General features: G+C 37.6%; 1 non-coding gene across 1 annotated transcript; it reads left to right on the forward strand.

Annotated features, from left to right (window-relative positions):
* The first annotated feature begins 12,728 nt into the window (after positions 1–12,728).
* On the forward strand, positions 12,729–12,836 carry LOC112753073 (small nucleolar RNA R71). Its single transcript, XR_003177473.1, has one exon. It is a non-coding gene; the product is annotated as a small nucleolar RNA R71 (small nucleolar RNA).

Genomic DNA, 12,836 nt, shown 5'->3' on the forward strand with positions numbered 1-12,836 from the left:
ACCAAAACAAGTTCAAACCCAAGCAAAGCATACGAATGCATATGATGCATGCTTGTCCTATGGCTAATGAGGCTCATCTGTCGGTTATCCAGCCAACCAGACAAGTCTGAATTGTCCTTAGATTGTCCCCCGACGTGCATCCCCAAGAGTCTATGCATAGGTTTTTCTCAAATAATCAATATTGCTCAATGGGGGTAATATTCCCGGGAATTTATATAGTGCCCGGTCACACTTACGTCGTAGGGTCAACAGAGTATCGAGTTTTCAACCTGGTTCACGTGGTGGCAAGCCACGACACTTAATCCATGGAACCTCGTATCTCAGATATTTCAAATTCATAAGCCATATGGATAATTCAAAGATCATATCTCAACATTCTCAACATCATTATCATTCATCAATCCAAATCTCATTTCCAAATTCATTCAAAAACCATATTTCAAAGAAAATCCTCATCAATCCTCGTCATCCTTCGTTCCATCCCATTCATTAACAATCCCAATTTCAAACATAATTCTTTCTTTGATAAATAAATCAATCTTAAAACATATAATGTTTAAAAACAAATCTTTTTAATTAACTACTTCAAATAAAACTTCCAATTTTATAAAATTTCGGCAGCATTTCCTTTAAAACTCGGACACCGCCACCCTTTGCGGGTCCCATCCAAACATTTCTCAAACCATTTCTCAACCATTTCCAAATCTCAATCACTTTCCAAAATTCAACCAATTCTAGCATCAAATTATTTTCAAATCAGACCAATTCCAATAATAAAACTCTTTTTAAAGTCAAACCAGTTCAAGTATTAAATCATTTATAAAATCAAACCGCTTTAACTTCAAACCAAGAAAAACCACTTTTCCTAATAATCAAGTAAATAACTTTTCAAATCTATTTCTTATCAACAACCGTACTTCACTCAAGCAATCAAGCACCCAATAATCCAGTCCAACAGACCATCATATCCACAAGACAAATATAATCACAGAAATATATCTTTTTGCATCAATATCTATTTATCACAACTCTGTAATGTAAAATAGATTTTAAAAAAACCCTACCTCAATTATTCGCAATCCGCATAATTAAACGCATTAAATCCCCTTTTTCCCCCGGCTCATCACAGCGGCAGCCACAACCACGGCTCCAAACCACTTTTGCAACAACCATAGTTACTCTAATCACAACAAGAAATAACTGAAACTCAATCAAATAGCAAATAGCATTGCAAAATCCTCAATAAACTATAACGAATCGCTAACAGCGAGAGTTCCAAAACAAGAAAAAATCACCGAATCAAGAGGGAAATAAAAGTTGGAGCTGTTACAAATCCAATGGCCAAAACCGGCAAGAACGGGACCTGACAGAAATAATGGAAAGTGAAGGTGATGCAGAATAGCTATGGTGGTTAATCCAATCAGCACCGAGAGCGGCGTCAGTAATTCCAGCAACAGTGACCATGGTTACAGCAAAATAGAGAATTTAAACTCAATAGAATCAAAAACAGAAATGGATTCAATGGAACTGGAAACAAAGACTGCTTACGATAAAAGAACGAAACAGCAGCAATAGGAGAGGCAGCCCCCTTCTCTCCAGTCCGTGATTTCGGCGACCAGAGGCACGGCGGTTGTTCCCTAGTGACAATCGACCGCGGCAGCTGAAGCTTCTTCGACGGTGACTAAAACCAACACGCAGAGACAATAAGGTTTTCAGAATCTTAAACGAAGGTAAACCAAACTCAAAAACCCTTACCGATGGTGAATCTCAGTGGCGACAGCGGAGCTTCTCAACGGCAGAGGCGCGGCGGTGGCTGGGCACGGGCCTCCCATTTCTCTCCTCTGCTCCTGAGCTCTCTCTCTCTCTCTCTCTCTCTCTCTCTCTCTCTCTCTCTCTCTCTCCTTCCCTCTTCACAAACGGCAACGGCGCGGGCTGGAGGTGTCAGTGCGAACGGCGGCAACGGGACTGGAAGCTCCTGCGACGCAAGGCGGCGAGCCCAGTCACGGCGTCATCCCTTCCTTTTCTCCCCGTCGCTCCCCTTCTCCTCCTCTTGTGCATGACGACGACACGGCTGCGACGGCAAGGATGACACTGAGCGCGGCGCGGTAGCGAGCGGGACACGGTCCTGAGCAACACGGCAGTAGTGCGGCGGCGGCTCCTCTCCGACGCTCTCTTCCTCCCTGATTCTCCCCTTCCCCATTTCCCTTTTTCTTGCCTTCGTTTCTTTCTTTCTTTTTGTCTTTCTCTTTTTTTTTTCTGAAGGGATGGAACTGAGTTTGGGTTAGGGAGTGGGGGTGGTTAGGTTAGATGAGTGGCAGTGATTAGGTTAGATTAGGAGGGGTTATAGTTTAATTTGATTAAAATTAGGATTTTATTTATGAATTTAGAGTTAAGATAAAATTCATATAAGTAATATAACAATTCTATAAAATTAAGAGTAATAGGATAATTGAAAATCTGTTTTAATCCAACACTAATATTTATTAAAAATACTATTTAATTATCAATTTACAAATTATTCTCAAATAAATAATTCTAATTCGATAACTATAGATAATATAATTATTTTTCTTTATTCATAAAAATTAAAATATTAAAGTATTAATTTCTAAAATCACAATTATTTAAATTAAATAATGTAAATTCTTATTATTTTACGATTCTTAAACTTTATAATTTAAATATGAAAATTATCCAATAATTATAAAATTAGATAAAATTACTAATTTAATTATCAAAACTTGATTTAGTTAGCTTTAATAAAATAATTTTCAAAATTAAAATCTTTAATGAATAAATAAATTGAAATTAATTCACAATAAGGTTTTTCCGAAAATTCTGAGTCTTACACCCTACTCACCTTATAAAAATTTTCGTCTTCGAAAATTAGCGTATTACAGAAAATGTTACATGGTTTAACACTTTGTGTAAAAAGCAAAGAACTTTAGCATTCATATTTATATAGTTTCAAATACTTTGATTACCACATAGCATAAAGATATAAGGGTAGGAGTGCAATTGCAAGACAGAAATTACAAGGCAAGCTTGATGCAAATGACGACATGGTTTAAACATGTAGTGGTAAGACAAGGTGGGGATAGGTCATAAAATAGGCTGAGGTCAAAACGACGTGCTTAACATTCGCACACTGATCTCACACCAACTCAGATATTCAACTATTCATATTTCAACATATATAACTTATCTCTACCATTCTCAATCGTACTTCATCGATCAATTCATCCGAGGGTTCTCAACCTCATCAAATACTTTGCAAATCTTAATAGTCACAAACTTAACATCAATAGAACTCTTTCTCATGAAACAAGATTCCACAACTCTTTGCTACGTCGTATGTTTACAAATTTTACCTTTTGTGTTCATCAAACGTGTTCTAAAGGACTAATGTGTCATTTACTAAGCCTAACGGTCGCATAAGATATCAAAACTAACCTCGAATATACTCAGAAGAATAGTAGACTATAGAAAAGAAAGAACAGAGACAAGGACCGTGTTTGCAAAAATTTGAAAGAATTGTGGAAATCACAAGTAGACAAGGATGAACAAGCAATAAAGAGTGCTGGAAAGAGAATCAACTGATAACTTTAAGGATATCTCCTGAATCGAAGGAATTTGATAAGACCAATAAGATGAAAAACAATACAGTATGTTGAAACGAGTTCAAGCTGAGTCAAGTGAATATGAGGTTTATAAAAGAAGAATATCCAAAAATAAAGGCAAAGCTCTCATAACTCGAATTTGATTTAAAAATATTCTCGAATACATTGTTCTTGAAGAATGGAAATCTTAAGGGAAGATCATTTCACGTTTTACAAGAAAAGATAAGTAACAAACATCTTTCAACAGAATAATAAGAGCATGAATGTAACATGATTTCAATATAAATTCAAGTCGAAACAAACTACATAAAATTTGAAAAAGGAAAGATTAATTTGGCTAAAAGAAAAATTCTATTTTTCTCGTTCTTATGTTAAGCATGCATGAAAATTACGATCTTGTTGGAAAGAAACTTGAAATAAAATTTTGCTTATAAAAGGGAAAAAATGCATTACAATGAAATAGATTTAAATCACATACAAAAGTTTTCAAAGTAAGGGAGTGTAAGCTAAGTTAAAAGTAATTCTATTAAAACTTCAAGAGATGGTTGTGTCGTTCCAAAACAAATTCAAGTTACAGCAAAGAGAGGCACTACCCAAGTAAAGGAATGCAGAGTCAAAAACAACCTTACATAAAAATAAATCAAACCTTATTTAAAAAGGTTTAAAACAATCCAAGAATATACTAGTAATAACACCTTATAAGGATTCAATAATATTAAGATGCATTAAGTACATTCAAAGAGACACAAATCGCAGGAAGGGAAGAATAAGTAACAAGGATAAGATTTACATGAATTCGAAAGGAGGTGTAGGATTACAACTAAGCAACAATGTATAGACATGAAAAAACGTTTCAAAAAGAGTCATTTCGCATCTTAACAGGAAATATTAAATCTAGGAACTCCAAAGAAAATAAGAAAAGGGTAGTGGTAAATTGGATCAAAACAAACTGAAACCAAATTAGAGAAGCGCAAAGTTCACAAAAATATGAAGGAATGGTTCTAGTCACCAACAAACTAGGATGGTTAAAAGTCTTGAAGTATGTCAGAAGAAAGAATTGAGATACAAGTAGGAAAGAATTTTGATTTCAAAGAACTTCAATAGAAATCCTAAAAGAGAACAGGGCGATTATTTACAAAATTCAAGAGAATTGGTAAAAACATAAATATTGCATCATATTAAAATAATTTCAAGTCGAACTAGATTATGCAAGATTTCTGAAATGAAAATTAGTTAAGCTAAGGATAAAATATTTTCTCGAAAACCTTAAACGACATTTTACATAATAAATTAAGGATTTGCATGAAAATAAATGCGAGGTTGGTAGGAATTCAAGTTGTAATCCTAGGAAAGAATTTGAATTTAAGAACTTCGAAAGGAACAATCAAAAGGAAGACCGGTGCACTCTTTTGAATCGAATCTAAGCTGGGTTAAAAAGAATACTAAAAATCAATGGTAGCATCCACAAGGAATGGATAAACTCAAAAAGAAATGAATTTACTTTTTCAAAAGAAATATAAAAGGTATTGCATAAAAACAACTCAAATTAAAACTAGATAAGCAAAATTTATAAAATAGAACTTAATTAAGCTATGAGCAAAAATATTTTCTCAAAAATCTTGGAAAAATACTTAGATGCAAAATCTCATAAGAATATGTATAAAAATTGTGATAAAATTGGAAGTAAATCAAGTTCTAGTCAATGAAGAAAATCTAAAATAGAAATTGTTTTCACATGTCTATAGAAAAATAGATGAAGTATTGCAGATAAATAGATTTAAACCATATAAAGAAATTCTTTAATCCATGTAGAAAAGTATATGCTAAATTAAGAGTGATCTCATCAAAAATTCGAAGGGTGGTTGTGTAACAGAATGAAGTAGGAAAAGAGTCAATTCAAAAATTTTTCAATCTAACACAAGAACCCTAGAAATAGATTGTAAGGGATGATGCATCTCACCAACACAAGCTCAGTTTACGTCAAGAAGATACACAAATCACGAAAAAGAAATCAAGATTAGAAACTATGATGTCGAAAATTTAAGAGATAATCAAGAATATGATCAAATCAAAGTATACATTAAGTATGTTGCAAAAGAATCAAGTTACATAATTAGCTTAATTCGAACCATAACTTTCAAGGTTCAAATCGTTCAAGACCTAGGAATCATACATTACGCCAAAACAGGTTTAAGATCAGATCAATGAGAACAAGATTTCATGAAGAAGAAGATAGTCAATAATAAAGATGGTTATGTTTTGAAAGTCTCAAGCAAATTATCAGGAATACAGTCAAACAAGATTATGGATAAATAATAAAATATGGTCGGAGAATGGTCAAATCATAATTCAAGAAAGGAATTCGAGTCAAGGAATTTCAATGAGGATAGTAAAAAAAAAAACGATTCGCCAACCTAAGCGACGTAAACAAGAATCATAAATCGAAACCAAGCACAAAAAGCGGACTCTAACATCCGCAAACCACGTGACTCGCATTACCCATTACTTATCAATTCCTTTTCGCCTACAATAACCTATTAACTTTCCCGTTCACATTAGCCATCAATATTAAGTTGGCCAAACTTAATATCAACAGATATACAACGGTAAGCTAATACCGTTAATCATTAGCCAGCCATGTGCATAAAACTCTAATTCTCGCTATATGAACGAGATTTATTACATGACAGATGCTCAGAGTATGCAATTGAACGGTCCGTTTCTCAGGCTCTACAGGAAAGAACTTTCTGATACCTTAATGTAACACCCTTACTATCAAAAATCACACTTTCGGCTGCGCTACTCTGATAGCAAGAAGTATTACGACTACTTGACATACTAAATATTAAAATAGGAGCCTGTGACTCAACACTGTATCGCTGATTCCTTTGAAAACTGGAAATAAATACTTTATCTTAAGAAAAATACAAGCAGGCATAGATTCATATACAAGACTCCTTACATAATATCTCATAATATAATATACATATAAAACATACAACTCCTATCCCTCTTACAAACTTGTAATAACAAAGACGAGGGAAGAAAATAATCTAATTAACATAACAACATATAAACCAAACGCAATATAACTCTTCTTAATGCTTCTTCATCCAGTTCCTGAAAAGCTAAAGCTATAGGGGGTGAGAACCTAACCACACGGTCTCGCCACGGAGTTTCAAAGTTGTCATAAGAAGATATTCAATAAAAAAAACTGTTTTCAAGCTCAGTGATTATCAATGCCTTATGAATCTTTTAAAAACCAATAGGAAATCGTTCAAAACCTTTTCCAAGAAACAATGTTTAATCTTTTAGAAATCTGAAACCTTTCCTTTCTTATAAGAAAATCTCAATCAGAAACCAACCACGCACTCAAACAACACAATCATTAATTCAGCATCAAAGTTCATTCTCAAATGTAGTACCCCAGGACAAACACAGGTAAGACAGACAAGGAAAGCACAAGTAGATAGCAGTTACAGCAAATAGTTCAAGTAGCAGTTAAGGACAGTTTAGCAATTAGGCAAACCAAAACAAGTTCAAACCCAAGCAAAGCATACGAATACATATGATGCATGCTTGTCCTATGGCTGATGAGGCTCATCTGTCGGTTATCCAGCCAACCCGACAAGTCTGAATTGTCCTTAGACTGTTGGTGCACGAACTTGTGATGTCCAGGCTCGAACAATCCCTGGTAATGGCTCCAAAGCTTGGTGCTTTGATCTTAATTCATAATTGTCACAACTTCGATACAACTAACCAGCAAGTGCACTGGGTCGTCCAAGTAATACCTTACGTGAGTAAGGGTCGAATCCCACGGAGATTGTTGGTATGAAGCAAGCTATGGTCACCTTGTAAATCTCAGTCAGGCAGATATAAAGTGATAATGGTGTTTTCGAATATTATATAATAAGATAGGGATAGAGGTACTTATGTAAATCATTGGTAGGAATTTCAGATAAGAGAATGGAGATGCTTTTCGTTCCTCTGAACCTCTGCTTTCCTGCTATCTTCATCCAATCAGTCTTACTCCTTTCCATGGCTGGCTGTATGCAAGGGCATCACCGTTGTCAGTGGCTACATCCCCTCCTCTCAGTGAATCATATGCTCACGCACCCTGTCACGGCACGGCTATTCATCTGTCGGTTCCCGATCATGCTGGAATAGGATTCACCCTCCTTTTGCGTCTGTCACTAACGCCCAGCACTCGCGAGTTTGAAGCTCGTCACAGTCATTCAATCATTGAATCCTACTCAGAATACCACAGACAAGGTTTAGACCTTCCGGATTCTCTTGAATGCCGCCATCATTCTAGCTTACGCCACGAAGATTCTGGTTAGGAGATCTAAGAGATACTCATTCTAGCTTAATTCATGTGGAACAGAAGTGTTTGTCAGGCACGCGTTCATAAGGGGGAAGGATGATGAGCGTCACACATAATCATCACCTTCATCACGTTCTTGGGTGCGAATGGATATCTTAGAAGAGAAATAAGATGAATTGAATAGAAAACAGTAGTACTTGTATTAATCTTTGAGGAACAGCAGAGCTCCACACTTTAATCTATGGAGTGTAGAAACTCTACCATTAAAAATATATAAGTGAAAGGTCCAGGCATGGCCGAGAGGCCAGCCCCTCTGATCTAAGAACCAGGCGTCCAAAGATGCCTAATACAATAGTAAGAGGTCCTATTTATAATAAACTAGCTACTAGGGTTTACATGAGTAAGTTTTTGATGTATAAATCCACTTCCGGGGCCCACTTGGTGTGTGTTTGGGCTGAGCTTAAGTGTTGCACGTGCAGAGGCCATTTGTGGAGTTGAACACCAGTTTTTGTGCCAGTTTGGGCGTTCAACTCTGGTTTTGGATCCTTTTCTGGCGCTGGACGCCAGATTTGGGTAGAAAGCTGGCGTTGAACGCCAGTTTACGTCGTCAATTCTTGGCCAAAGTATGGACTATTATATATTGCTGGAAAGCCCCTGGATGTCTACTTTCCAACGCAATTGGAAGCGCGCCATTTCGAGTTCTGTAGCTCCAGAAAATCCACTTTGAGTGCAGGGAGGTCAGAATCCAACAGCATCAGCAGTCCTTTTTCAACCTCTGAATCTGATTTTTGCTCAAGTCCCTCAATTTCAGCCAGAAAATACCTGAAATCACAGAAAAACACACAAACTCGTAGTAAAGTCCAGAAATGTGAATTTAACACAAAATCTATTAAAAACATCCCTAAAAGTAACTAGATCCTACTAAAAACATACTAAAAATAATGTTAAAAGGCGTATAAATTGTCCGCTCATCACAACACCAAACTTAAATTGTTGCTTGTCCCCAAGCAACTGAAAATCAAAATAGGATAAAAAGAATAGAATATACTATAAATTCCAAACTATCAATGAAACATAGCTCCAATTATATGAGCGGGACTTATAGCTTTTTGCCTCTTGAATAGTTTTGGCATCTCACTTTATCCATTGAGGTTCAGAATGATTGGCATCTCTAGGAACTTCAGATTTCGAATAGTGTTATTGATTCTCCTAGTTCAGTATGATGATTCTTGAACACAGCTTCTTTATGAGTCTTGGCCGTGGCCCTAAGCACTTTGTTTTCCAGTATTACCACCGGATACATAAATGCCACAGACACATAATTGGGTGAACCTTTTCAGATTGTGACTCAGCTTTGCTAAAGTCCCCAACTAGAGGTATCCAGGGTTCTTAAGCACACTCTTTTTTTTGCTTTGGACCTTGACTTTAACCGCTCAGTCTCAAGTTTTCACTTGACACCTACACGCCACAAGCACATGGTTAGGGACAGCTTGGTTTAGCCGCTTAGACCAGGATTTTATTCCTTTAGGCCCTCCTATCCACTGATGCTCAAAGCCTTGGGATCCTTTTTATTTGCCCTTGCCTTTTGGTTTTAAGGGTTATTGGCTTTTTCTGCTTGCTTTTTCTTTTTCTTTCTATTTTTTTTTCTGCAAGCTTTGTTCTTTGCTGCTTTTTCTTGCTTCAAGAATCATTTTTATGATTTTTCAGATTATCGAATAACATGTCTCCTAGTCATCATTCTTTCAAGAGCCAACATATTTAACATTCTTAAACAACAACTTCAAAAGACATATGCACTGTTCAAGCATACATTAAGAAAACAAGAAGCATTGTCACCACATCAATATAATTAAACTAAGTTCAAGGATAAATTCGAAACTCAGGTACTTCTTGTTCTTTTGAATTAAAACATTTTTCATTTAAGAGAGGTGATGGATTCATAGGACATTTATAACTTTAAGACATAGTTACTAACTACTAATGATCATGTAATGAAGACACAAACATGGATAAGCACATAACATATAAAACGAAAAAACAGAGAAAGTAAGAACAAGGAATGAGTCCACCTTAGTGATGTCCTTGAGCTCTTCTATGTCTCTTCCTTGTCTTTGCTGCTCCTCCTTCATTGCTTTTAGATCTTCTATGATTTCATGAAGGATGATGGAGTGCTTTTGATGTTCCACCCTTAGTTGCTTCCAATAATTGTGTGGAAGAAAATGTATCCCCTGAGGTATCTCAGGGATCTCTTGATTTGCAGTCAAATGTTCTACCACTGAGCTATAGACCCTTGATGGAAGCTTTTGTCTTCCCTTTCCTCTTTCTAGAGGCTTCTCTGGCCTTAGGTGCCATCAATGGTTATGGAAAAAACAAAAAAGCTATGCTTTTTACCACACCAAACTTAGAATGTTGCTCGCCCTCGAGCAAAAGAAGAAAGAATGAAGAAGATATGGAGGAGATGGATGGGAGTGTGTATTCGGCCATTTGGGTGGGATTGGGTGGGAGAGAGATGTTGAATTTTGAAGGTAGTGGGTGTATGGATGTGAGTGGTAAATGGAAGACAGAAGGGATGAGTGTTTATTGGGAAAAGAGGATGATTGAGAAGAGAGAAGAGAGTGAGTGGAGGTAGGTGGGGATCCTGTGGGGTCCACAGATCCTGAGGTGATCCTGTGAGGTCCACAGATCTTGAGGTGTCAAGGCATTTACATCCCTGCACCAATTTAGGCATGCAAAATGCCCTTGCACACAACTCTGGGCGTTCAGCGCCAGGTTGGTGCCCATTTTGGGCGTTCAACGCCCATTTGCTGCCATTTCTGGCGTTGAACGCCAGAACCATGCTTGTTCTGGGCGTTCAGCGCCAGGATGCTCCCATTCTGGGCGTTCAGCGCCAGAACTATGCTCTGTTCTGGCGTTTGAACGCCAGACAGATGCTCCTCCAGGGCGTGATTTTTCTTCTGCTGTTTTTGATTCCGTTTTTGAATTTTTTTTTTTGTTTATTTTGTGACTCCACATGATCATGAACCTAAGAAATCATGAAAAATAATAAAAATAAGAATTAGATAAACATTGGGTTGCCTCCCAACAAGCGCTTCTTTAATGTCAATAGCTTGACAGTGGGCTCTCATGGAGCCTCACAGATGTGCAGAGCTTTGTTGAGACTCTCCAACACCAAACTTAGAGTTTGGTTGTGGCCTCCCAACACCAAACTTAGAGTTTGACTGTGGGGGCTCTGGTTGACTCTGTTTGGAGAGAAGCTTTTCCTGCTTCCTCTCCATAGTTGCAGAGGGAGATCCTTGAGATTTGAATACAAGGGAGTTCTCATTCCAGTGAAGGAATATTTCACCTCTGTCAACATCAATCACAGCTCTTGCTGTGGCCAGGAAAGGTCTTCCTAGGATGATGGATTCATCCTCTTCCTTTCCAGTATCCAGGACTATGAAATCAGTAGGTATGTAAAGGCCCTCAACCTTTACTAATACATCTTCTACTTGTCCATAAGCCTGTTTTCTTGAGCTGTCTGCCATCTCCAGTGAGATTTTAGCAGCTTGCACCCCATAGATTCCCAGTTTCTCTATTACAGAGAGGGGCATGAGGTTTATCCCTGAACCAAGGTCACACAGAGCCTTAAAGATCATGGTGCCTATGGTACAAGGGATTATGAACTTTCCAGGATCCTGTCTCTTCTGAGGCAATGTCAGTTGATCCAGATCACTTAGTTCATTGATGAACAAGGGAGGTTCAACTTCCCAAGCATCAATGCCAAACAATTTGGCATTCAGCTTCATGATTGCACCAAGAAACTTGGCAGTTTGCTCTTCAGTAACATCCTCATTCTCTTCAGAAGAGGAATACTCATCAGAGCTCATGAAGGGCATAAGGAGGTTCAATGGGATCTCTATGGTCTCTAGATGAGCCTCAGAGTCCTTTGGTTCCCCAGAGGGAAGCTCCTTATTGGTCACTGGACGTCCCAGGAGGTCTTCCTCCTTGGGATTCACGTCCTCTCCTTCCTTTGCAGGTTCGGCCATGGCGCTTATGTCAATGGCCTTGCACTCTCCTTTTGGGTTCTCTTCTGTATTGCTTGGGAGAGTACTAGGAGGGATTTCAGTGATCCTTTTACTCAGCTGGCCCACTTGTGCTTCCAAATTTCTAATGGAAGACCTTGTTTCATTCATGAAACTTACAGTGGCCTTAGATAGATCAGAGACTAGATTTGCTAAATTAGAAGCGTTTTGTCCAGAGTTCTCTGTCTGTTGCTGAGTTGATGATGGAAAAGGTTTGCTATTGCTAAACCTGTTTCTTCCACCATTGTTAAAGCCTTGTTGGGGCTTTTGATCCTTCCATGAGAAATTTGGATGATTTCTCCATGTTGAGTTATAGGTGTTTCCATAAGGTTCACCTAAGTAATTTACCTCTGCTATTGCAGGGTTCTCAGGATCATAGACTTCTTCTTCAGAAGATGCCTCTTGAGTACTGTTGGATGCAGCTTGCATTCCATGCAGACTCTTAGAAATCATATTGACTTGCTGAGTCAATATTTTGTTCTGAGCCAATATGGCATTCAGAGCATCAACTTCAAGAACTCCCTTCTTCATAGGCGTCCCATTACTCACAGGATTCCTTTCAGAAGTGTACATGAACTGGTTATTAGCAACCATGTCAATGAGTTCTTGAGCTTCTGCAGGCGTTTTCTTTAGGTGAATGGATCCACCTGCAGAAGTGTCCAATGACATCTTAGATAACTCAGACAGACCATCATAGAATATATCTAGGATGGTCCATTCTGAAAGCATGTCAGAAGGACACTTTTTGGTCAACTGTTTGTATCTTTCCCAAGCTTTATAGAGGGATTCACCTTCTTTCTGTCTGAAGTTTTGAACATCAGCTCTAAGCTT

This window comes from Arachis hypogaea, chromosome 15 (genome assembly GCF_003086295.3).
Source record: "Arachis hypogaea cultivar Tifrunner chromosome 15, arahy.Tifrunner.gnm2.J5K5, whole genome shotgun sequence".
NCBI lineage: Eukaryota > Viridiplantae > Streptophyta > Magnoliopsida > Fabales > Fabaceae > Arachis > Arachis hypogaea.